Here is a 27,388-nt window from a genome sequence, read left to right on the forward strand (position 1 = left end):
TGTTTCCACTGGAGATTTTCCTTTACTTCCTTCAAAAGTCCCAACAATGTCACTAGGACAAAAAGTGAAATCTTCCCAACAAGACACAGACTGAAAAAAAAATAATTACCGAACGTGATTTCTAAGCTGGCCATACATGGTTTGGCTTTTTTTCATTCAGCCAGCTGAAGGGAAAACTGAACAGATTTCCCCATCCACACATTCCATGGGGATGCAGGAATCCTCCTCGCTGTGTCATTGTAATCTGACAGACCCCCCCCCCCCCCCCCGGCTGCCAGAATACACTGATCAGTGCTGCAGACGATCGGTTTAATGTGCTGATCGAGCAAAATATACCAACAAGCCTGTTAATGAGAAGTCGCTTGATGGAATCGACTCCTCATGAATGGAAATGGCCATACTTGGATCAAAATTTGGGCGGTTCAGCAGGAACCGGAGAAATTTTTGATCTTTGTATGGCCAATCTAACTGTTTCTTACTCTATTAAAAAAAAAATAAATTCTAGTGATACACTTGAAGGTAATTTAAGGGATTTTGTGTGGTTAGCTGTGCTAAGTGATCAGCTAACTTTGCTTATTAACTGGCTCATCATGTCAGGTCCTACATCTCTCAACAATCTAATCCCTGTCACTCAGCAAGTATATCTAGATTGCCTCAATTATATGACTCCAACTGACAAGAGGCACAGCACAGATTTATAGTAATGGCCAGATGATAGAAACATACACCATCTTTCCCTTTCATAAAATACATACAGTGGGTATAGAAAAGAATCACCCCCTTTAAAATAATCACAATTTGTTGCTTTGCAGCCTGAGATGAAGACAGACACAGCTTTTCTTTTATCCAGCTGTATTTACTCAGAGCAACTTATAACATCCAAGTGAAAAATAGAACAGCAACATATCAGAAAAATAAAAAAGAAATCAAAAATGAAATTACTGAATTGGAAAAGGGATCACCACTTGTGTGAGTATTTTGCTTTATTTACAGCCTTTAGTCTGTTGGGATATGGCTCTACTACCTTTGCACATGTAGACTTTGCAATATTTGCCCACTCTTCTTTGCAGAACTGCTCAAGCTCAGTTAAATTTGATGGTGACCGTTTGTGAACTGCAGACTTCTAGTCATTCCACAGATTTTCAATAGAGTTTAAGTCTGGGCTCTGACTAGACCATGCAAGGACATTCCCCTTATCCTCCTTCAACCACTGTGTGGTAATTTTTGCTGTGTGCATTGGGTCATTGTGATGTTGGAAGGTAAACCTTCCCATTGACAACGTTCCTGCAGAGGGCAGCAGATTTTCCTCAAGAATTTGATGGTAATTTGCCCCATCCATTTTCCTTCTATCCTGACAAGTGCTCCAGTCCCTGCTGCTGAGAAACACCCCCATAACAGGATATTACCACCTGCATGCTTTAGTGTAGGAATGGTGGTATTTGGATGGTGAGCTGTATTGGATTTTCACCAGACATATTGTTTGGTGTTGAAGCCAAATTATTCTATTTTGGTCTCATCTGATCATATCACCTTTTTTTGAGAATCTTCAAGGTGTGTTCTGGCAAAGCTCAGTCCTGACTGCATGTGGCCTTTCTTGAGGAGTGCCTTTTTTCTTGCAACCTTCAAGCCACATTCGTGGAGAATCTGTGATATTTCTGTCACATGAACACAATGACCACTCTTTGTCATAAATTCCTGCAACTTTTTGTTTGTCTGCCCCCCCCCCCACCCCCTTAGTTGATTGTTTGCTTTAGTTGCTCTATCAGGGACTGAAATGCTTCAGGAAAGCTCTTTTCATGCTGAGCTAATCAAAAGGACCACAGCTGATTCCAGTTGAAAGTCAAATGGCTCTGTGCGCCATTGAGAAGGCGATTAGCTACACCTGATTGAGTTTACAAGTCATTTTTAGGAGGGGGGTGCTTCTTTTTCCAAATCAGTGATTCTATTTATGAATTTTATTTTCTGGCATGTTAGTGTTATATCTTTCACTTGAATTTTAAAAGTTGCACTGAGTAAATACAGCTTGATAAAACAAAAACTGTGCCTGTCTTCACTTCAGGCTGCAAAGCAACAAAATAAGATAATTTTAAAGGGAGATGATTCTTTTCTATTCCCACTGTACTTTTTATGGCTTTTTAGACAATTTTAATTTTATGTAAAGTGACATCTACAGACACCTCCAAAATATATTGCAGCTTATCAGTCCTTAGTTGAAATAGCTACGTTAATTTTCTTTTTTTTTAGGATATTTCTTTATTTGTGCCTAGTGATTCTGTGAATAACACATTTCCTGTTCCTGTATGGCTAAACGTATTCCTCCACGTTATCTATGAAGGGAGCCATGGTTGTTACCTAGGTTGGACTTTAAACATGTCTGCCTTTGTTCATCTCCATTACATAGGGGGTTAATGGGAATTAGTGTGCAAGTAGATTGAAATATAGGAAGTTAGGTGCTGCGCTGGACAGGAGGATAAAGGCAATGCCTTTCCCGGTTCTTTGGTTTCGGTGGGTTTTTCTTTGGGTCCGACCCAAGCCCAGGGGGGAGAGGGTCAGAGAATTACACCCAAGAGGAGTGAAGGCATGTCGCCTCCTGCTGCTACTGCCATCATGTAGAAGGTCATCAGGACCAGGGGTTTAGCCCCAAAGACTCCAGCATGGGGAAATGTCACTTATGGATCCCCTGAATTTACCTGAACTCTACCTTTGCAAGTATGCCGAGGCAGAACAGAGCCTGAGTTAGCATTGGGAATGTAGGAAGAAATACCGATTTTGCATATTGGACTTTATGTTTCTGCAAGTAAAGCTTTTGAATCCTTATTCCCACCTGGTCTGAAGTCACTAAAGGGGTGTAATGCAAGTAACCGGTACTATTCTATAGTTTAGGTGATGTCACTAAGGTAATTTGGGGTATTAAGACATCAGTACAAAATTTAATACAATGTAGGGTAACGAATGTTTACCAAGATACCAAAAGGACAGGGGCGTAACTACAGGGGTTGCAGGGGTTGCAATCGCTACCGGGCCCCATGCTCCAGGGGGCCCGGTAGCAAACCAGTGGGTGAACTTCTAGGATCTCAAAGGTCACACTTGCGACCGGGCCCTGGCATTTCACCACTGTGGGGAGGCCCCAAGATTGCAGGAAGGGGGCCCACTGCAGAACTTGTGAAAGGATCCTGATGCGGGACCATAATAAAAGGCCATGCAATGAGATTAAAGAGCCCCAGGATTAGTGGGAAGAGCCCCGGGCTTGAAGGGAAGGGCCCCGGCCAGGGGTCTGGGGGGCCCTTCATGGTTTCTTGCATCGGGGCCCTGAAGGTTCTAGTTACGCCTCTGCAAAAGGACAAATATCCCTAACCGCTTGCCGATCAGCCGCTGCGGTTATACAGCAGCAGGGCGACAGGCTCCCGCAAATTGCTGTACATGTATGGCGGTTCGCGGGAGCGATCCAGTGGGCGTGCAGCCGCGCCCACTCCCCATCAGGGAATCCAAGGTGTGGGGCCAGCAGCCGCGATTGCCGCCAGGCACCCGCAATCGCTCCCCGTGAAAAGAGAATGTAAACACAGCAGACCGTTGTTCTCTCTGCTATTAACACAGAGCCCCTGTGTTCCTGATATTTAGGAACACAGGTCTCTGTGTTGATATTACAAGCCCATCCCCCCCTTAGTTGGAAAACACTCCCCTAGGCTCACACTTAACCCTTTGATCGCCCCTGGGTTAATCCCTTCCCAGCCAGTGTCATTAGTACAGTAACAGTGCATATTTTTAGCACTGATTACTGTAGTAATGTCATTGGTCCTCCCAAAATGTCAAAAATGTCAGTTAGGGGTCTGATCTGCAATGTCGCAGTCCTGCTAAAATAAAAAAATAAAAAATAAAAATGACATAAATCTTCCCCTAGTTTGTAGACGTGAAAACTTTTGCGCAAACCAATCAAAATGCGCTTATTGGAATTTTTTTTTACCAACAAATACGTAGCAAAATACAAATTGGCCTAAAATGAGGAAACAATTTGATCCTTATTTTTTTTTTTTTCTTTCTTTTAAATGTTATATAGCAGAAAGTGAAAAATATTGTTTTTTTTCCAGAATTGTCACTCTTTTTTTTTTCGTTTATAGCGCAAAAAATCAAAATCGCACAGGTGATCAAATACCCCCAAAAGTAAATTCTATTTGTGGGAAAAAAGGACATCAATTTTTATTTGGGTACAGCGTCGCATGTCCGCGCAATTGTCAGTTAAAGAAACGCAAACCTGAATCACAAAAAATAGCCTGGTTAACCACTCTACAACCGCTCACAGTAATACTACTGCGGCAGAGTGGTTCGTTATCGTCCAGCGACGTAGTATTAACGTCGTTGGACACTCCCCCTTCTGGGCGGCGCTTGCGCGCCGCCGGAGGCTCGCTTGCGCGCCGCCGGAGGCTCGCTCCCGCTGTTTTCATTCACAGCGGGAGTCGGGCCAGGGGAGGAGCAGCGGCGATCGCCGCTGCTCTTACCCGATCGTCGGGGATCGAGTCTGGAGATCCGCCCGCTGTGTGTAAACACAGCGGGCGGATCTCCATAGTGACAGGGAGTGACAGATCGGACTGTTCAGCATAGCTGGACATCCGATCTGTCCATGACTCACACAGTCACCTCCCCCCCTACACGTCAGTAAGCACCAGGCATACATTAACCCCTCCCTCTCCAATAAAATTAACCCCTTCCCTGCCAGTGTCATTTTTACAGTAACAGTGCATATGTATAGCACTGATTACTGCAGTAATGTCACTGGTACCCCCAAAAGTGTCAAAAATGTCAGTCAAGGGTCCGATCTGTCCGCCGCAATGTCGCAGTCCCGCAAAAAAAATCGCAGATCGCCGCCATTACGCGTTAAAAAAAAAACACCAAAAATGACAGAAATCTTTCCCTTTGTTAGTAAACGCAATAACTTTTGCGCAAACCAATCAAAATACGCTTATTGCAATTTTTTTTACCAAACATATGTAGCATAAAACAAATTGGCCAAAAATTTTTAAAAAAATTGGTTTTTACATCTTTATATTGTTATTTTTTCAAAATAAACGCTCTTTTTTTGTTTATAGCGCAAAAAATAAAAATCGCACAGGTGATCAAATACCACCAAAAGAAAGCTCTGTTTGTGGGAAAAAAAGGACGTAAATTTCGTTTGGGTACGGCGTCGAACGACCGCGCAATTGTCAGTTGAAGTCGCACAGCGCCGAATCGCAAAAAGTGGCCTGGACGGAAGACAGCAAAATCCTCCGGTGGTAAAGTGGTTAAAGGGGCAAATCCTTCCGGTCCAGAAGTGGTAAAAGTGATAGTGTTGCTTTAGAAATATCTTGTATGTTCATTGACCATGGAGAGAAAATGACAACTTTCCTCTCTAGCCACTAAGAATACAATTACCAAAAAAAAAAAAAGATTGTAAAGACCCCTCCTACACAAATACAAACTCAGAGGGGACTATGATTTTCATTTAGGGTACTTTAATAACACTGACGGATACAGCTTTGTAAAGTCTACACAATATTTTGGGTCACTGTTCCCTAATGGAAACCATGCAAGTTGCCATTGCTAGTCTCTCCACAAGAAAATGCTAGTAGCTTGGCTGTAACACTGACCCACTGGCTTTGAAGTATATCTAGGTAAGAATTCTGGTTGGCCACACGTCCAGTAAAATCACCTTTATTTCAGCAAGTCAATAAAAAACGTATCCAAAAACACAAACAGAGGGGAACAGCATCAGCAGCCAACGCGTTTCACACTTCCTTAGCACTTAGATATGAGCTATGACGAAGTGCTAATGAAGTGTGAAACGCGTTAGCTGGTGATGCTGTTCCCCTCTGTTTGTGTTTTTGGATATGTTTTTATGGACTAGCTGAAATAAAGGTGATTTTACTGGACGTGTGGCCAACCAGTATTCTTTTTGCTCATTGGAATCCATGATGCACGGGGCCAGCACCTGGTCTGTGTGTTAGTAGAGGTGGAGATGAGAAAGTTTTAGTTTTGGATAGAGTGGAGAGGGACTAGAACACCTGCCAGATTTTTATTGCGGTCTGTGCCCTCTTTAGGGAATTTCATTCTTTCCATTTGTCTTGCTTACTGTTACTACCAAGGGTGAAATAAAAATCCCAAATTTTGGGTTGTCACCAGAACAGGAATAAAGGGGAAATCTTCCAGTGGGGACACTTGTTCTGGTGACCCTAGTGATAACTAGAGATTCCTTCACTTTGGAGGTATTTCCTCTCACTTCCTTTTGTGGCTATGAGAAAGGAAATTAAGGGAACTCTGCACAATGGGGCACAGATAGCACGAAAAACCCCACAGGGTAGACAAACAAAAAAAAAATGGCAGCGCTCTAATCTCTGATATCAGTAATGTACTGGTACAGATCATAAAAAACAGCTACAGGAAAATAGAAACCTATCACACAGGATGCCGACCCACTGTGACCAAAAACCAAACCACCCACAGGAGAGGCTTCTCAGATGCATTTCGCCCTTTAATGGTCTCAACAATCAAGCCCACTAGGGGGGGCAAACACACCTAAGAGACCTCTCTTGTGGGTGGAGAGCAGAGCTGAAGCCATCTTACATTAGCTGTTTGAGTTTTGGTCACAGTTGATTTAACGTCCTGTATGCAATTGGTTACCATTTTTCTGTTACAAAACTGACAGGGGTATAACCCTCCCTTACTCTATCCAAACTGAAAAACCAAAAAATGTGTCTTTTGTTCAACTTTAATATTTTAAGTTACTGGCTAAGAAAGCATGCACAGATAATGGAATGAAAAATATACCCAGTAACTCCAGATAATCCTTACAAAGACTTTAGTGAGTAAAATACACAAAGGCTCACGCGTTTCGGCTAGACGTCTTGATCACAGCAAATACGCAGATAAAGTCTTGATTTTGTCAGACTTCCCTGATCTGCATAGATGTTCCAGGTCAGCAATTTAGAAATGACTGATGCCTGAGGATTGGTATAGGAGCCACATTCTTACATTTTCAAAAGGTCTCCAATAGAAGCCTAAGTAGATCTGTCATGTCATGTTTAGGAAGATAAGTTGATAGTAAGTCACAAGTAAACTTCTGTAGCACATGATGGCTAAACAGGTACATTCCTTATCTTCCCAAAAACGTATTACAAAAAAATCAGAGATCCTGCCTATGGAACGTCCTTTTCTCATTATTACCTGTGCACTATTATTCATGCAAGTCCCCTAGTTTAATGTGGAAATCATACCATAATTATATTAAAAATATATATACCCATGGCTGGATCCTTCATGTACACTTAAATAATAATATGTTTATTTATTATGCCCACAGCGCACTTCTGTCATGTACCTCCAGTAACATTCGAGAAATAGGCCATGCGCAGTGGGCGTCAAAAGTGAAATTTCTAAGGGCATTTGACGTTTTTATTTTTCTGCTTCTAAACGCCCATCTATGTTAACCTATGTGTTCTTGCAGACATAGGTATTTACAAGCAAGTAATAATGAATAAATGCTCAGACACTTGACGCGCCTAAACCCGTTTGTAAAATGCGGCTTGTTTTTAATGCTGCTTCATCCGGGGAGGAAAAAAACATCCTCTGTGCATGAGGCCAAATGTATCCAACTTGCCAGATATAGGTTCTGATGCTCAAAATCTTTTGCTTTGTTTTGTTGTTTTCACTCCATACACTGTAAATTTATCATTATCGCTATCTGTTTGATTGGCAATAAGTTAACTAACAAAGATCTTGAGAAATTGTGGCTCCTTATATATACAGTGCCTTGAAAAGTATTCATACCCCTTGAGAATGTCCAAATTTTGTCATGTTACAACCAAAAACGCAATTTATTGGGATTTTAGGTGATAGACTAACACAAAGTAGCACATAATTATGGAGTTGAAGGAAAATGATAATTGGTTTTCCAAATAAATATCTGAAAAGTGTGGCGTGCATTTGTATTCAGCCCCCTTTACTCGGATACCCCTAACTAAAATCTAGCAGAACCAATTGCCTTCAGAAGCCACCTAATTAGTAAATAGAGTCCACCTGTGTAATTGAATCTCAGTATAAATACAACTGTTCTGTGAAGCCCTCAGGAGGTTTGTTAGAGGACCTTAGAGAACAAACAGCATCATGAATGCCAAGGAACACACCAGACAGGTCAGGGATAAAGTTGTGGAGAAGTTTAAAGCAGGTTTAGAATTTAAAAAAATACCCCAAGCTTTGAACATCTCACAGAGTACTGTTCAATCCATCTTTTGAAAATGGAAAGAGTATGGAACAACTGCAAACCTACCAAGACATTGCTGTCCACCTAAAGTGACAGGCTGGGCAAGGAGAGCATTGACCAGAGAAGCAGCCAAGAGGCCCATAGTAAGCTAAGGTGGGAGAATCTGTCTACAGGACAATTATTAGTCGTGCATTCCACAAATCTGGCCTTTATGGAAAAGTGGAAAGAAGAAAACCATTGTTGAAATAAAGCCATAAGAAGTCCCATTTGCAGTAAGTGAGAAGCCATGTGGGGACACAGCAAACTTGGAAGAAGGTGTTCAGGTCAGGAATGTGTTCAGGACACTATGTGTGGCGGAAAACTAACACTGCACATAACCCTGAACACACCATCACTACTGTGAAACATGATGGTGGCAGCATCATGTTCTGGGGATGCTTTTCTTCAGCAGGGACAGGGAAGCTGGACAGAGATGATGGGATGATGGATAGAGCAAAATACGGGGCAACTGTTCAGAGTCTGCAAAAGACTTGAGACTGGGGCGGAGGTTCACCTTCCAGCAGGACAAGGACCCTAAACATACAGGCAGAGCTACAATGGAATGGTTTAGATCAAAGCATATTCAGGTGTTAGAATGGCCCAGTCAAAATCCAGACCTAAATCCAATTTAGAATCTGTGGCAAGACTTAAAAATTGTTGTTCACAGATGCTCTCTATCCAATCTGACAGAGAATGAGCTATTTCGCAAAGAGGAATGGGCAAAATTTTCACTCGGTAGATGTGCAAAGCTGGTGGAGACATCCCTAAAAAGACTTGCAGCTGTAATTGCAGTAAAAGGTGGCTCTACAAAGTATTCACTCAGGGGGGCTGAATACAAATGCAGTCCACACTTTTCAGATATTTATTTGTAAAAAATGTTGAAAACCATTTATCATTTTCATTCCACTTCAAAATTATGTGCCACTTTGTGTCGGTCTATTACATAAAATCCCAATAAAATACTTTTACCTTTTTGGTTGTAACATGACAAAATGTGGAACATTTCAAGGGGTATGAATACTTTTTCAAGGCACTGTACACGATAAATCTTTAACATGAATATTTCACACCACTGACAGCAATAAAGAAATATTAATAGAGGTATTAACCACTTGCCGACCGCCGCAAGTACATATACTGTGGCGGTCAGCCCCGTGCAGGCAAAGTGACGTATGGATACGTCACTCGCCTGCGAGCCAATAGGGGGCAAGCGCGTGCCACCGAGGGCGTGCTCCCGCCCCCGCTCGTTCACTGTGATCCCCGATGTCCGCCGGTCACTCGCGATCGTCCGGTACAGAGGGAGAAAGGCAGGCGGCTAATGTAAACAAACATTCTCCCTTGTGTAAGTGCAGAGATCATACGGTCCTGCTATGTAGGATCGTATGTCTCTGTAGTTACACAAACAGCCACATCCCATAACAGTTAGAAGCACGCCCCTAGGGAAACATTTAACCCCTCCTTCTCTAATAAAGTTAACCCCTTCCCTGCCAGTGTCATTTTTACAGTAACAGTGCATATGTATAGCACTGATTACTGTAGTAATGTCACTGGTACCCCCAAAAGTGTCAATAATGTCAGTCAAGGGTCCGATCTGTCCGCCGCAATGTCACAGTCCCGCAAAAAAAATTGCAGATTGCCACCATTACTCGTTAAAAAAAACCAATAAAAATGACAAAAATCTTTCCCGTAGTTAGTAAACGCAATAACTTTTGCGCAAACCAATCGAAATACGCTTATTGCAATTTTTTTACCAAACATAGGTAGCAGAAAACAAATTGGCCTAAAATGTTAAAAAAGTTTGATTTTTACATTTTTTTGGGGGGAATTTCATATAAAAAATGTGAAAAATATTGTTATTTTTGCAAAATTGTTGCTCTTTTTTTGTTTATAGCGCATGATCAAAAAATTGCACAGGTGATCAAATACCACCAAAAGAAAGCTCTGTTTGTGGGAAGAAAAGGACGTCAAATTCATTTAGGTACAGCGCCGCACGACCGCGCAATTGTCCGTTAAATTCACACAGTGCCGAATCGCAAAATAGGGCCTGGTCAGGAAGGGGTAAAATCTTCCGGGGCTTAAGTGGTTAAAGTCTGCTTTGTAAAATAAAATAAATGACACAAAAACAGGCTTAGGTGTGTATTGTGTGCAGTGAGTTGTGTCTTAGGGTACATTCACATGGCAGTTTATCAGGGGGGGCAGGGAAGGTCAGTAGATTCTTGCTGACAGTTGTAAACACTTCCAGCACACACTGTGTCAGTAGCGGCTGTCAGATTTGCACTTTACACATCAATGGCCGGCGTCTCCACTGTTTGCATGTAACTGTTCATCTGAGTGGTTACATGTGGATAGAGCCTGCGACTGACTCAGGACGCAGACAGGGTGAATCCAGGGTTAGCTTATCTGCGGACTTTTACCACAAAAACTGTCTGCAGCTAGTTGGCCAGTATGTATGTGGCCATAGCACAGGATGTTGCTACATCAAGAGGTGGCAAACTATCTGTGGCTAAACTGCTATGTGAGTGTAGCCTTAAAGCCGAGTTCTGCCCCCAGAAAACATACTGTAGCTGCTGACTTTTAGAATTAGGACACTTACCTGTCCTGGAATCCAACGATGTCAGCACACCCAGCTGATGTTTTCATTGGCTGTCGGGTGCTGCCGCTGCCATTGCCGGTAGGGGAACCTGGCTGTGAAGGCTTGCGGGTTCACGGCCAGTCCCCTACTGCGCATGCGTGAAGCACGCTGCGCATTCTGAATGGGCAAAGGAGGAGGGGGCCGGGCATCAGAGGTACTTCGCTGTGGCCGAGTCCACCAGGAGTAGGGATGGGTACCTGTCCAAAACAGGTACCCGTTCCCCAACCTGAATGTGGCACTGGAGGGGGGGGGGAGCAAACAGATAGGTCCAAACAATACCCAAATTGAAAGTGTTACTAAACCCACATCATAAAAACTATCAATAAATGCTGTATTACATGCTGTTCATACTCAGTCACTATGAGATTCATTTTCTGTATTCTGCAAAAAACCTGGTTGATCCTGCTGCTCTCTATATCCTCCTTCTGTCCATGTCACCAATTAAGCTAAGGAAATTTCAGTTGTGGTTGCAGCCCTGCACATGCTCAGTTTTCAGTGAGTTTCTATGTTGAGCATTTCCTCCCTATCACATCTGCACAGCCCATGGGTATGTGGGTATATACACAGTGGTAAATGACTACTCACTCCTTCCCTCCTCCTCAATGCCCACTAATCAGCTAAACACAATGGGAGCGGAATATTACATGTAGATTAATGGAAGCTTCACCTCCCTCCTATGCTAAGACACAGCTCGTGACTGGCAGAAATCCACCCACACTATGTTAAGATTTAATTTTAAATTTATATTTCTATGACAATTTAAAACAGTTTATTGGTATTAATGATGTATTGTTACTCTGTATTCCAAAGGCTGTTTTTTTTTTTTTGACCGTGATCAGCAACAGAGGACTAGAAGCTCCTCCTACTTATGTTTCCCTGCAGACAGACTGAGAAAGAGCTGGGTCATGTGACAGCTGTATATTGTTTAGGAAAAAGGTACTTAGATATTCTTTTTTTTTTATTAGAATAATCACTGTGCCATCATCCATATACAGAAATAGAATAGACAATGTTAATTAAACAGTGTGTGTTTAGTATCACTTAACCCCAAACCACCTTATCACCCCCTATTCCTATACCTTGTATGAAACGGCTTGTAATACTCCCTGTGACGACATCACCAGGCTTTGGGGAAAAGTCTTGCAGGGGCAGATGCTAGAAGTTCAGTTCAGAATTATGTAGAAATGCCCCAGAACTACATCTCCCAAGAGCCATTTCCCTACACATAGTGTGTGGGCTCGCACTTGAGAGTTAATGTAGCAGCATTTGTTTAACCACTTAAGCCCCGGAGGATTTGGCTGCTAAACGACCAGGGAGTATTTTGCGATTCGGCACTGCGTGAATTTAACGGACAATTGCGCGGTCGTGCTACGCCGTACCTAAACGAATTTGACGTCCTTTTTTCCCCACAAACAGAGCTTTCTTTTGGTGGTATTTGATCACCTGTGCGATTTTTTTGATCACGCGCTATAAACAAAAAAATTTTGGGTCAATTTTGCAAAAATAGCAATATTTTTCACATTTTGTTTATATGAAATTCCCCCCAAAAAAAATTTAAAAATCAAAATTTTTTAACATTTTCGGCCAATTTGTTTTATGCTACATATGTTTGGTAAAAAAAAAAAAATCGCAAAAAGCGTATTTTGATTGGTTTGCGCAAAAGTTATCGCGTTTACTAACAAAGGGAAAGATTTTTGTCATTTTTGTTGTTTTTTTTTTAACGCGTAATGGCGGCGATCTGCGATTTTTTTTGCGGTACTGCGACATTGCGGTGGACAGATCGGACCCTTGACTGACATTTTTGCCACTTTTGGGGGTACCAGTGACATTTCTACAGTAATCAGTGCTATACATATGCAATGTTACTGTAAAAATACACTGGCAGTGAAGGGGTTAACTTTTTTTGAAAGGGAGGGGCTGTGTGTGTCCCTAGGGGCGTGCTTTCTACTGTGATTGGCTGTGGCTTCAGATGTATGAAGAGTGATCAACGGTTCTACATAGTAGAACCGTATGATCATCCTTCATACACAGGGGAGAATGACAGGCAGCTTGTTTACACGAGCCGCCTGACTTTCTCCCTCTCCCCCGCCGATCGCAGAGTGACCGGCGGACATCGGGTCCGCCGGTCACACGCGCGGGGGGGAGCGGGAGCGCGCCTCCGGCGGCGCGCGCTCGCTCCCTAGACCCTCACAAGCTAGTGACGTAGCCCTACGCCACTTTGCCTGTGAGGGGCTGACCGCCGACGTAGATAGTCGTGCGGCGGTCGGCAAGTGGTTAAAAGAGATGTTAGGATTTTTTTTTTTATTTAATCATACTTACCTAGGTGGACGCATCATCAATCTGATGCTGCATCTGTCCCCCACCGGCTCTAGGGGTGAGAACGGAGCGATCAAACACCTCTGATCGCTCAGTTCTCAGAGCTCCCTAGGCAGAGAGCTGGTGACTGTCAGTCACTGTTGTCTGCTCTACCAAACCCCCACCTCGCACTAACTGGAGTGCTGGGTTGTGGAGGGGGCGGGAGCGGCTGGCTCAGGCTCTCAGCGGCTCTATGAGAGGCTGAGCCAGGTGCTAGTCCAGGCTCCTGGGTGGATCCCGACCTTATGGCCGCGATCTTTCCCCAGCCTGGATTGGCTCTGTGACGTCAGCCGACAGCGGGCTTCAGTTGAAAATGGGTCACAGGAGTGCAAAAGGAACTGGAGAAGTACAGACAAACGAGCTTTGGCTGTACTTCTACTCTAATGTACATTCAACTCAATGCATGAATATGAATGGGACAGAGAGGGTTGCAGGATATGTAGAGTTCTGCAGCAGGCAGGGTTAACAACGGTTGGGATTTCAATACAGAACACTCAAACAGGAAGTTAGGAGCGCACTCGATTTCTGGCAGGTCAACAGGTATGTTACAGCGCCTGCAGCATCTTTAAAGGGATACAACATAGGTGAATGCACATGTATTGCAGAGATATGCTGAACATGTTTTTTTTTTGTAATATTTTGTCCTGACATATACCTGTATCCCAAATGTGCTCACCGAAGTCCATGCATTATGTTCCACTGCAGCTCTCCTGTAAACAGCGAAGTATTGCTGAGATGGTTTACGTTTGCTGTTTGTATAACTAATTCTCAGTACACTTGTACTATACACACAGGTGAGTCATAACCAAAAATTCATGCTGAGAAATTGCATAAGCTTATTTAATAACACAATATCCAATTCATGAATGTGTTTCCCACAGTCACTAGTCAGGCCCTTCCAAATTGGGAGCTGAAAGCTTGAATGTGATCGAGGTTACAGGCAACATAGCCAGTGTTGGTCATGTCACTTAAAAAAGTAACTAGTTAGCACACTATCATGTAGTGCGCATAGAGCAGTGCACATGACCGCAACTAACATGTAGTGCGCATAGAGCAGTGCACATAGAGCAGCGCACATGACCGCAACTAACATGTAGTGCGCATAGAGCAGTGCACATGACCGCAACTAACATGTAGTGCGCATAGAGCAGCGCACATGACCGCAACATGTAGTGCGCATAGAGCAGTGCACATGACCGCAACTAATATGTTGCGCATAGAGCAGTGCACATGACCGCAACTAACATGTAGTGCGCATAGAGCAGCGCACATGACCGCAACTAACATGTAGTGCGCATAGAGCAGCGCACATGACCGCAACTAACATGTAGTGCGCATAGAGCAGCGCACATGACCGCAACTAACATGTAGTGCGCATAGAGCAGTGCACATGACCGCAACTAACATGTAGTGCGCATAGAGCAGTGCACATGACCGCAACTAACATGTAGTGCGCATAGAGCAGTGCACATGACCGCAACTAACATGTAGTGCGCATAGAGCAGCGCACATGACCGCAACTAACATGTAGTGCGCATAGAGCAGCGCACATGACCGCAACTAACATGTAGTGCGCATAGAGCAGCGCACATGACCGCAACTAACATGTAGTGCGCATAGAGCAGTGCACATGACCGCAACTAACATGTAGTGTGCATAGAGCAGTGCACATGACCGCAACTAACATGTAGTGCGCATAGAGCAGTGCACATGACCGCAACTAACATGTAGTGCGCATAGAGCAGTGCACATGACAGCAACTAACATGTAGTGCGCATAGAGCAGTGCACATGACCGCAACTAACATGTAGTGCGTATAGAGCAGTGCACATGACCGCAACTAACATGTAGTGCGCATAGAGCAGCGCACATGACCGCAACTAAAGTGCAATGTGCATAGAGCAGTGCACATGACCGCAACTAACATGTAGTGCGCATAGAGCAGTGCACATGACCGCAACTAACATGTAGTGCACATAGAGCAGCGCACATGACCGCAACTAACATGTAGTGTGCATAGAGCAGCGCACATGACCGCAACTAACATGTAGTGCGCATAGAGCAGTGCACATGACCGCAACTAACATGTAGTGCGCATAGAGCAGTGCACATGACCGCAACTAATGTGCAATGTGCATAGAGCAGTGCACATGACCGCAACTAACATGTAGTGCGCATAGAGCAGTGCACATGACCGCAACTAACATGTAGTGTACATAGAGCAGTGCACATGACCGTAACTAACATGTAGTGCGCATAGAGCAGCGCACATGACCGCAACTAACATGTAGTGTACATAGAGCAGTGCACATGACCGCAACTAACGTGCAATGCGCATAGAGCAGTGCACATGACTGCAACTAACGTGCACTGCTAATTGCATATAAACGGAAGTGAGGATGAAAAGGAGTTGTTCGGGAGCTCGCAGAGGATGTGATAAGAAAGCAGAAAAACACAGTAACAATTTCATAAAATATAGTTTACAGGGCCATTAAGTAGTGCATGTGTATGGATTATTTTTGAAGAATAAGGAGATTGCTCGGGGGCCCATTCACATCAGATGCAGTGGGATGCATTTTTGATTGCACTCCAACTGCATAGACAGTCAAAATTCCAGGTTATCCTATGGGCATTGTTACACTATTACAGTGCAGTGAAAAAAAAATAAGGTACAGCAAGCTGCATTTTTCTAAGCTGCAATTACACAGAAACGCATGTAAATGCATGGAATTGCTCGCAGCTCAGTGCAGTGCACATAAAAACCCAAAGAAGAAAAGATGGAAGTGACCTCAAAGAAAATGCAAGCCTGGGAAAAATGCATTTGCATTGCAATTGCATGCACATGAACGTAAAAACGCTTGTCAAACGCATGTCACTTTTATAAAAGGAGGCCCATCATGGGTAACGATATACAGAAAATTGTAACTATCAAAAAAGAAGTACTTATAGTAACACTTGTCTGTTTTGATGAAGCAAAACTCTTCTAAATGCATGTCAAGTGAAAATCCCATTATTTTCTAAGTGCCTGGTTCACCTCCATGCGCTGTAGTTTATAGGGATCCTCTCTGACCCCATTTACATCTACTGTGATGATGCATCCACACAGAACAGTGTAAAGCCAGCCTAAGATCTCCATTATATACTAACATGCCTTTGATTGACTAGTACAATTCTATCATTTTCAGGAAATGTCCCCGGAAATATCTTTGCATCAGATAAATGTACAGCTAACCTTATCATTTTCTGCGTCTTATCCTTTTATTAAATCATTTTTAATAGATATTAACTTATTTTCTTCTGAAGAATGCCCAATAAAAATGCTAGAAACATATTGATGTTTGGATGTCATAAACGTAAGGGACAGTTCACATGTGCGCAGTGCGTTTTTTTTTGCTCACCGCGTTTTACATGTGCTATCATTAAACTCTATTAGAACGTGCGTTTTGATGAAAGTGCATCACAGAGGCAGCATGCAGAACTTTGATGTGCTTTCTAATAGAGTTCAGCGGTAGCGCGACTATGTGACGCGCATAAAATGTGCCGCACACATGCGAACCGACCCTAACTTAGATGTATTAACTTATTATTTTTTTCTGAAGGATGTCCCCGGAAATATCTTTGTATCAGATAAATGTACAGCTAACCTTATCATTTTCTGCGTCTTATTTCCACATCGCTTTTATTAAATCGTTTTTAATAGATATTAACTTATTATTTTCTTCTGAAAAACACCCAATAAAAATGCTAGAAACATATTGATGTTTGGGTGTCATAAACGTAAGGGTCTGTTCACATGTGCGCAGTGCGTTTTTTTTTTTGCTCACCGCGTCGTTTTACATGCGCTATCATTAAACTCTGTTAGAACGTGTGTTTTGATGAAAGCGCATGACAGAGGCAGCATGCAGAACTTTGATGTGCTTTCTAATAGAGTTCAATGGTAGCGCAACTAAAAATGTGCCACGCATAAAATGTGCCATAAAATGTGCCGCACAAATGCAAACCGGCCCTAACTTAGATGTAGAGCGCTAGTTGGTTTTTCGCTCTCTGCACTACTGTGTTGTATAGCGAGAGTGGAAAAATTGCAGCGCAGCTTTCCTGAAAATGATATTAAAATATTGCTAAATACGTACTGCAAGTAGTCATGGCAAGCAATTACTTCATGGCCAAGTATGGGTAGTCATTGGTATTATACTAGATGCAGAATTCATTGAGCTGGAATAAAGTGGGCATTGTGTAAAGAGTACCTGTATTTGTGCAGGTGAAAGGAAAGGTAGAGTTGCAGTAAAGACACACACGTTACCTGCTCTCTCTGTCGTCCTGCTGTTTCCGGATGGAATTATCCGCTGTCAGGGTCCAGTAGGTCAGGTGCAGCTGAGTGAGATGCAGGGAGGTTGCAGCCAGCGTCTGCGTCTATTGCTGTGAGCCTGTGGATAGTACACGTAGCTTTAGTGCACGGTTGGGGAAGGGGTGGGGTCTGGCAGCATCTCACATGCAAAAACTAAACAAGCCCTAGAAGCTCTTCCAGCTGTGGCACATGCTCAGCTCTGCCAGTTGTCACATTGTAGCTCTGTAAGTAAATGTTCCCATTCTTATTTAGAAAGAACACCTAGGTAAATAGGCATATCGGCGCAGCGTTCCTGAAACAATGTGCTTTATTGCGATAAGAGCAGTCGGGAGACATTCTGTTTTTCAAGCGACCATTCCTAAGGTCATTGCTTTTCTACATGAGTAGATTTTCTAAAAAATGTCCCTACGAAAATTCTCCGAACATGCGACAGCTTCATAAATCTTGTTCAAAAGTGCTTCAAAATTAAATTGACTTTTAACATTTGATTTTTAGAAGGAAAGGATTTTCCCAAACCAAAACCACATTCGCTGTTAGAAATTTGTTTGAGAAATATTTTCGCTGTTAGAAATTTGTTTGAGAAATATTTTCGCTGTTAGAAATTTGTTTGAGAAATATTTTCGCTGTTAGAAATTTGTTTGAGAAATATTTTCGCTGTTAGAAATTTGTTTGAGAAATATTTTCGGTCTTGCGCCTTTCGAATTTTCTTATCTTTGGAGTCGAAAAAAATGAACGTCAAGTTTTATGCTATAAAACATATTCAATAATACATTTTAAAAATCCCCTAAATTTATTTAGTTCTTGCTACTTAGAATTTTCTCGTCATTGGAGTCGAAAAAAATGAACGTCAAGTTTTATGCTATAAAACATATACAATAATAAATATTAAAAATCACCTAAATTTATTTAGTTCTTGCTCCTTCGAATTTTATCATTGGATTAAAAAAAAATGAACGTCAAGTTTTATGCTATAAAAGTGATTTTTAAAATTCATTATTGGATATGTTTTATGCTATAATACATATCCAATAATACATTTTAAAAATCACTTAAATTTATTTAGTTCTTGCTACTTTGAATTTTCTTATCTTTGGAGTCGAAAAAAAATTAACATCAAGTTTTATGCTAGAACTTATCCAATAATAAATTTTTAAAAAATCACCTAAATTTATTTAGTTCTTGCTCCTTCAAATGTTCTCATCTTTGGAGTCAAAAAAATGAACGTCAATTTTTATTCTGTAAAACATATCCAATAATAAATTAAAAAAAAACATCTAAATTTATTTAGTTTTTGCTCCTTCAAATTTTCTCATCATTGGAGTCGAAAAAGTCAAGTTAATCCTGAGCAATTTTTTCACACAAATAAAGCTTTCTCTTGATGGTATTTGGTTACCGCTGACGGAAAAAGATGGAAATTTTGAATAAAAATATATTTTTTATTTTATGCTATAAAAAATTTCCAATAATAAATTTTATTAATTACCAACATTTATTTAGTTCTTACTCCTGTGAATTTTCTGGTCATTGGAGTCGAAAAAATGAACGTCAAGTTAATCCGGAGTAGTTTTTTCATACAAATAAAGCTTTCTCTTGATGGTATTTGGTTACCACTGATGGAAAAAGATGGAAATTTTGAAGAAAAAATATATATTTTTTTTATTTTATGCTATAAAACATTTCCAATAATACATTTTAAAAAATACCAACATTTATTTATTTCCTACTCCTTTTAATTTTCTCATCATTGGAGTCAGAAAAATGATTGTCAAGTTAACCCCGCTAATGGTTAGAAAATCGCGGACGGCAAAAGACAGAAATTTTGAAGAAAAAATATATATTTTTTTTATTTTATGCTATGAAACATAGCCAATAATAAAACCACATTCGCTGTTAGAAATTTGTTTGAGAAAAATTTTTGGTCTTGCTCCTTCGAATTTTCTCATCATTGGAGTCGAAAAAAATGAACGTCAAATTTTAACCACTTTACCACTAGAGGATGGATTTTGCTGTCTTACGTCTGGGCCACTTTTTGTGATTCGACGCTGTGCGACTTTAATGGACAATGCGACGCTTTACCCAAACAAAATTTACGTCCTTTTTTTCCCACAAACAGAGCTTTCTTTTGGTGGTATTTGATCACCTGTGCGATTTTTACTTTTTGCTCTATAAACAAAGAGCGTTTATTTTGAAAAAATAACAATATTTTTCACATTTTTTTATATGAAATTCCCCCCAAAAAAATGTAAAAATCAAAATTTTTTTACATTTTTGGCCAATTTGTTTTCTGCTACCTACGTTTGGTAAAAAAAAAAATCACAATAAGTGTATTTTAATTGGTTTGCGCAAAAGTTATTGTGTTTACTAACTAAGGGAAAGATTTTTGTCATTTTTGGTGTTTTTTTTTAACGAGTAATGGCGGCGATCTGCGATTTTTTTTGCGGTACTGCGACATTGCGGCGGACAGATCGGACCCTTGACTGACATTTTTGACACTTTTGGGGGTACCAGTGACATTACTGCAGTAATCAGTGCTATATATATGCACTGTTACTGTAAAAATGACACTGGCAGGGAAGGGGTTAATTTTATTGGAGAGGGAGGGGTTAATGTATGCCTGGTGCTTACTGACGTGTGTGGGGGGAGGTGACTGAGTGAGTCAGGGACAGATCGGATGTTCAGCTATGCTGAACACTGCGATCTGTCACTCCCTGTCACTTTTACACAGGCGGGCGGATCTCCAAACTAGATTCCCCGACGATTGGGGAAGAGGAGTGGCGATCGCCACCGCTCCTCCCCTGGCCCGACTCCCGCTGTGACTGAAAACAGCGGGAGCGCCGCCTACAGGGGGAGGAGTCTAGCGACGTAGTACTACGTCGCTAGACGATAACGAGCCACGTTGCTGCAGTAGCAGCAACGTGAGCAGACGGCAAGTGGTTAAGCAATAAAACATATACAATAATACATTTTAAAAATCACCTACATTTTTTCATCATTGGAGTCGAAAAAAAACAGAAAATTCCTATCAAATACTTACCGTAATTTTACTTTCCTGATGGTCTTCATGGCAGCCTACATGTGGGTTAACCCCGCCTCCACTCCAAGGGTATAGGTCCCCCCTCACATAAATTTCAGCTCTCAGGTACAGCCAGTGTTCCATATCTTAGCTGAATCCAAGACGAGAGGGTGGGAACTCCAGCTGCCATGGAGACCATCAGGAAAGGAAAATTACGGTAAGTATTTGATAGGAATTTTCCGTTTTCCTGACAGTCTCCATGGCAGCCTACGTGTGGGGAATAACTAGCTCACGCCACACGGGTGGGAATGCTTTAGCAAAGAAAATTTTAATTCATGCTGTTCGCAGACAAAACAGTCAAACCAAAATTAACTGAAGACAATCAAGCAGGCTCCACACAATAGTGAGTCATAAAAGTATTGACCGAAGACCAGGAAGCCGCTCCGCAAATCACATCTGGAGCCACTTGTCGCAAGGCCGCCCAGGATGTAGAAATACTCCTTGTAGAGTGCGCCGTCACCGCCTCTGGAGGAGCCAAACCCTCTGCTCTATAGGCCTGTTGGATAGCAGCCACTATCCATGAAGCAATGGTTCTGGATAAAGCACATTTACCTCTGTTTCTTCCCTGGAACAAGATAAAGAGGTTGCCCGACTGTCTAAATCAGGGGTGGGGAACCTTTTTTCTGCCAAGGGCCATTTGGATATTTATAAAATCATTCGGGAGCCGTACAAAATTATCAACTTAAAAATGTGCCTGTTATATTTGGTCAAACATTTAATTAACTCACCCCCTAGTGTAATGGCTGGAACTGGTTCTCTTTGGTGAGGTGTGTGATGTTAGCTGGTATTGATGTTGCTCCTCGCAACTGGTTTTCCAGGTTTGCGTCGGTCAGTCTGGAGCGCAGTCGACTTTATGGTGGTAAGTTTTGAAAAGAACTGCTGGTGGGTACTGCTGGCTCTGGCTGGTACTGCTGGCTGGTACTGTGCTGTAGGTACTGCTGGCTGGTACTGTTGTGGGTACTGCTAACTCTGGCTGGTACTGATGTGAGTACTACTGGCTCTGGCCGGTACTGCTTTGGGTACTGCTTGTTCTGCTGTGGGTACTGCTGACTCTGGCTGGTACTGCTGGCTCTGGCTTATACTGCTGTGGGTACTGCTGGCTCTGGCTGGTACTGCTGTGAGTACTGCTGGTACTGCTGGCTCTGGCTGGTACTGCTGTGAGTACTGCTGGCTCTGGCTGGTACTGCTGGCTCTGGCTGGTACTGCTGTGAGTACTGCTGGCTCTGGCTGGTACTGCTGTGAGTACTGCTGGTACTGCTGGCTTCTTGCTGGTACTGCTGGCTCTGGCTGGTACTGCTGTGAGTACTGCTGGCTCTGGCTGGTACTGCTGTGAGTACTGCTGGCGGGAAATGCTGGCTAGCAGCGGTGCCGTGCTGGAGGAAGAGGCGATGTTTCCTGTATTGGTCACAGGCGGAGTGCATTTGATATCACTCCGCCTGTGACTCACTCAGACTGTCACAACGGAGCCGGAACTATACAGGAAACATTGGCTCCATTCTGACAGATCAGCTGAGAGACACAGACTCAGCTGCACGGGGGGCCGGACCAAATGACTTCAAGGGACGCATACGGCCCCCCGGGACATAGGTTCCCCACCCCTGGTCTAAATGATGCAGTCGCCTGAAGATAGATTCTTAAGGATTCACCCACATCCAACGGATGAGGACTAGTCTCATCAGAAGACCGAAAAGTAGGAAGGACGATTTCTTGGTTTTGATGAAACACCGAGGTAACTTTCGGATTTGAATTCAGCATGGGTATCAGCACTACCCTGTCTGGGAAGAAAGTCAGAAATGGCTCTTTATAGCCGAGGGAACTTATTTCAGAGACCCTTTTAGCCGAAGTGATGGCTACCAGGAAGACTGTCCGGATGGTCAGGTCCTTGATAGAAGAAGACGACTCTATGCCGGTTTTTGAGAAGGCATTCAAGACAAGAGGAAGGTCCCATTTCGGAAACCTAGGTTTTCTCTAACGTCTGAGCCTGGCTGCTGCTTTAAAGAACTGTTGAATAAGTGGGTGTTGGGCCCACATGACTCCGGAGAAGGCGGATAATGCTGATATTTGGACTCTTAAAGTGCCTACCGAAAGGGGCATATCTAAGCCAGCCTGAAGAAATTTTAGGACTTCTTGAATCCCAGGGACTGAGGACATTCCTTCCGGATATGCAGACTTCATAAATCTTGACCAGATTCTGCGGTATATCACATTTGTGCTCGGTCTTCTAGAGCTCATTAAGGTGGCAATGGCCGTTGGCGGACAGCCGAGCGATTCCAACCTTTCCCTCTCAAGAACCAGACCATCAACCTGAGTATTGCAGGACAGGGGTGCACTGATGTTCCCTGTATGAGCAGGTCTGGTCTGAGGGGAAGAGGGACTGGGTCCCAATAGCTGAGCTGTAGCAGTAGCTGAAACCATGGCCTGTTCGGCCAGAAGGGAGCCACCATCACTATCTCGACATCTTCCGCTTGAAGTCTCTGCAGGAATTTGAGAATGATGGGTACTGGAGGAAAGGCATATGCCCTGTTGAACTCCTACCTGTCGGTTAGCGCATCTGTCCCGTAGGCTTGATGACATTTGCCTCTTGTGACATACTTCTCCAACTTGTGGTTGCAAGGAGAGGCGAACAGGTCGACTTCGGGAGACACTCCCAACGACAGAATCCAGTTGAATGACTCCACATGGAGAGACCATTCATTGTGGTTCAACTAGACCCTGGACAGGAAATCTGCCTGGATGTTCTGAGGTCCTGGAATGTAAACTGCTGAAATGTTGACTAGATGAGCCTGAGCCCAAGTCATAAATGGATCCATTTCCCGAAGCAGGGAAAGGCTCCGTGTCCCACCTTGTCTTTTCACATAAGACACTGCCGTGGTGTTGTCCATCCTGATCATGACCGATTTCCCCTCCACTAGGTGTTGGAAAGCTCGAAGAGCCTGATATGCTGCCCGGAGTTCCAGGATGTTGGAAACTGGAGTGTGTCTCTGAGAAGACCACCTCCCTTGGGCCACTTCCGACAGACAATGAGCTCCCCAACCTGAGTTGCTGGCGTCTGTTGTGATTATGGTCCATGAGACTGGAACCAGAGAGTGGCAAATGAGCAGATTCTTGCGTTGGAGCCACCAAAGAAGACTGGTCCTCATGCTGGAGGAGATGTGGATGGATTGCTCTCGCTCTTACGGGTTCCACTGCCGTAGGAACCCCTTCTGAAAAGGCCGCATACGCCAAAGGGCCCATTTGACCATGGGAGCCGTGGACACCATGGTGCCAATGATTTTGAGGCACTGAGAGGCTCTTAGCCGGGAGGAAGAAAGGGCCGGGAGGATTCTCTCCTGCACTACTGGTATCTTCTCTACAGGGAGAGAGATTGAATTCTCGATGGTATTGAACTGCGCCCCCAGATAGACTAGGCACTGAGTGGGCTCCAGCTGACTCTTTTGCAGGTTCTAAAGCCATCCAAACTCCTTGAGGGTCGCTATGACCTGATCTCTGTGTGCTAGTAACTGATCTTTGTCGTCAGACAAAAGCAGAAGATCGTCTGGTGGATGGTGTAGACGTATACCCCTTAACCTTATGATAGCCACAATGGCCAGGAGTACTTTGGAGAACACTCTAGGTGAGGTAGAGAGGCTGAAAGGCAGACAGATGAACTGAAGATGCCGGTTCAAGACACAGAAGCGGAGATACTTGTGAAAGTCGATTGCCACAGGTACATGAAAGTACGCATCCTTGAGATCTATTGAGGCAAGCCAGTCTCCTGGCATCACTGCCTTCTGAATGGTGGAGAGAGTTTCCATTTTGAATTTTTCATTCTTTATCAACTTGTTCAAATATGTGAGGTCTATAACTGGTCTCCAGGAACCGTTCTTCTTCTGTACCAGGAAGAGGGGTGAGTACACGCCTTGAAACTTTTCTTGGTCTTGTACCGGAACCACTGCTCCTTGAGCCACCAAAGCGTCTACATAAGCGAGCAAGACTTCTCTTCTCTCTTCTTGACAAGGCAAGTGAGTTGGAATAAACCGAGGAACCGGATCCGCCAGAAAAGACCATTTGTGGCCTGTAGAGACCGTTCTGACGGTCCAAAAGTCAGAGATTGAGGCCGCCCAGACACGCTGAAAGTGGAGAAGACGTGCCCCCACCTGGCATGTCTGAACGGGCCCAATCTCAAAAAGACTTAGTGGTTTCTTGCCCAGCAGGAGCTGGATTCTTGGATGATCTTCGAGGATGATCTTTGTAGGAGCGGGCATCTCTTGACCTCTCAGTGTATTGCCTCCTAGGTTGAGGCTTCTTCTGGCCAAACAGGTGTCTATCCTGTGGAAGGAAACCCGATTTCCCGCCAGTGGCCTTCGCAATGGCGCTGTCTAATTTATTGTCGAAGAGAGATGTACCCTCGAAGGGGATTTTACACCATGCCTGCTTGGAAGCTGGATCAGCAAGCCAGGGGCGGAGCCACAAGGCCCTTTTCGCTGTAACTGAAGACAACATTGATCTGGCCAAGAGACGAAGAACATCAATGGATGCTTCATCCAGGAAAATTGATGCCAACTTGAGTTCATGAATGGGAGAGTTTTCTACAGCTTCATCCGAGATGCTCCCAAGTCTGGTCTCGATATCAGACACCCAGACCTCCATGGCCTTGGACAAAGTTGCTAGTGCCATGACAGGTTTGCAGGCTGCCCCAGCTGTAACATAGACTCTTTTTAGATCTAGGTCTATTTTCCTATCCAAGGGATCCTTAAAGGAAACCGCATCATCCAGGGGCAGAGTAACGTTCTTTGCCAATCTCGTGACTGCAGCGTCTACAAGGGGAGCAGACTCCAGGCGAGCTACATCTTCAGCTTTGAAGGGATAGAGCTTCACTAGCTTGGAGGATAGGGAAGACTTGTTTCCCCTTTGCTCCATTCCTCAGTGATCACATCTTGCAGCTCAGAAAGGGAAGGGAAGTTAATGCGCTCCTTACCTAGGTGCTTGAAAAACTTCCGTTGTTTTTTCTGGGGAGACACAGGATCCTCCCATTTTAGAGCTTCCTTAATGGCTCTGATTAAGGGTGGTACTAGGGCAAACTCAAAGCCACCTGCTGCCCCTTCTTCTTCCGAATCACTGTCGGATGATTTTCCTGAAGCAAGGCTCGGTTGAGAGGGGCCCTTATTTTCCGGTGCTTCCGCTGGAGAACTAGATGTAGTGGGACCATGTGCTGGAACCGTACCCAACTCCTTCAGGGACTGTTGCACTACCCTCTTCACCAGGGTTTCCAATCTGCGGTCCTCGGGCTCCCTTTCACCGGCTGCCTGAGCAAAACATGGCTCACATAGGGACTTGTCCTCCGGGACATGTGCCCCACAACTCCAACAAGCTCTCTGATCTGTGCGGTGACCATGATGCTGTGTATGGTGTCTGGAGGAGGAAATAGAGCGTCTCCTCTGATTCCTACTCCCTGATGGGGATTCATGGCGTCTCGATCTGGAGGATGAACTCCCACGTGGTCTGACAGGGTCTCTATCCTGAGGTACTGCAGGCCTGGAAGAGCTGATGGAGAAAGTTGGGGAGACACTGGATTTAGCCATGAACCAGGGACCAGCTAGCCCTCCCCCGCCCCCCCCCCCTGAAAATGCCAGCACCCACCTGTTATGAGAGGGCTGGCCACAGGAGGGCGGTGACGCAGGATCCATACTTCAGGCCAAATAACCAGACTGATAAAGAAAGGTAACATACATCAGTGGCAAGAACAATACAGTGGATAGTGTAAGATAACTATACTCCTTCTCCCCCTCTGCAAGTCAAATAGTCATTGCACATACCTGTAGCAAGGAATCCAGAGACACAGGGAAGCTGCCGCAATGCCCACAGTACTTCCCAAAGGTACAGGGGAACTGACAGCTTCTTAAATTCCCCGCCGGAATGACGTCAGCGGTGACGCAGCCACGATCGCGAGTGCGCATGCGCGAACCAAGCCTTGGCTTCGTTTGCGACGCACTGCGCATGCGTGGGACCGGAAAGCGGCCTTCCGATTGGCCGTGGACAGCAGAGGAGGAAGAGGAATATATGCTAGAACGCAGGAAGCGTTCCAGCGCCATTGGGGCCAAAAGAAAACGCCGCTAGCACCAGGGAAAGAAAACAAACAAGCATACATAAATAACAAATACCGCTGCCATGAAGAGCTGTATCGATAGTTTTCAGACCCTGTCAGAGTATGCCGGCCAGGCTTCAGTCAACCGCAGAGAGCTGGGGGATTGCAAGTGACACTCACCCGCCCATGGCTGGGCCCTGGACACGCAGACACTATCCAAAGTCAGAATCCATACTTTAATCTTGAGGTGAGCCGGCCATAGATAAGACATCCAAAATGTAGGTCCTTGGAGGACAAAAAAGGAACACTGGCTGTACCTGAGAGCTGAAATTTATGGGAGGGGGGTCCTATACCCTTGGAGTGGAGGCGGGGTTAACCCACACGTAGGCTGCCATGGAGACTGTCAGGAAATGAACATTAAGTTAACCCCACTAACGATTAGAAAATCAAACAAACATTCTTGAAACTAAAATCTACTGGTGTATAGCCAGCTTAACCACTTGACCTCTGGAAGATTTTACCCCCTTCACAACCTGAGCATTTTTTGCTATTTGGCACTGCGTTACTTTAACTTGCCATGGCGCAGTCATGCAACACTGTACGCATATGAAATGTATGTTATTTTTTCACACATATAGAGATTTATTTTGATG

General features: G+C 43.9%; 1 protein-coding gene across 2 annotated transcripts in view; it reads right to left on the reverse strand.

Moving 5' to 3' along the window:
• The window catches only part of BHLHA15 (basic helix-loop-helix family member a15), a 56,903-nt gene extending 39,115 nt beyond the window's left edge, over nucleotides 1-17,788 (reverse strand). Inside the window, exon 1 of one of the 2 annotated variants that reach the window (XR_014225447.1) lies at nucleotides 17,554-17,788. The gene's annotated coding sequence lies outside the window, so the exon portion shown is untranslated. The remainder of the gene's footprint in view (nucleotides 1-17,553) is intronic. The other variant, XM_082262262.1, reaches the window with a different exon arrangement.
• Nucleotides 17,789-27,388: the final 9,600 nt, after the last annotated feature.

The sequence above is a fragment of the Pelophylax lessonae genome, assembly GCF_965119305.1.
Source record: "Pelophylax lessonae genome assembly, chromosome: 6".
Lineage (NCBI taxonomy): Eukaryota > Metazoa > Chordata > Amphibia > Anura > Ranidae > Pelophylax > Pelophylax lessonae.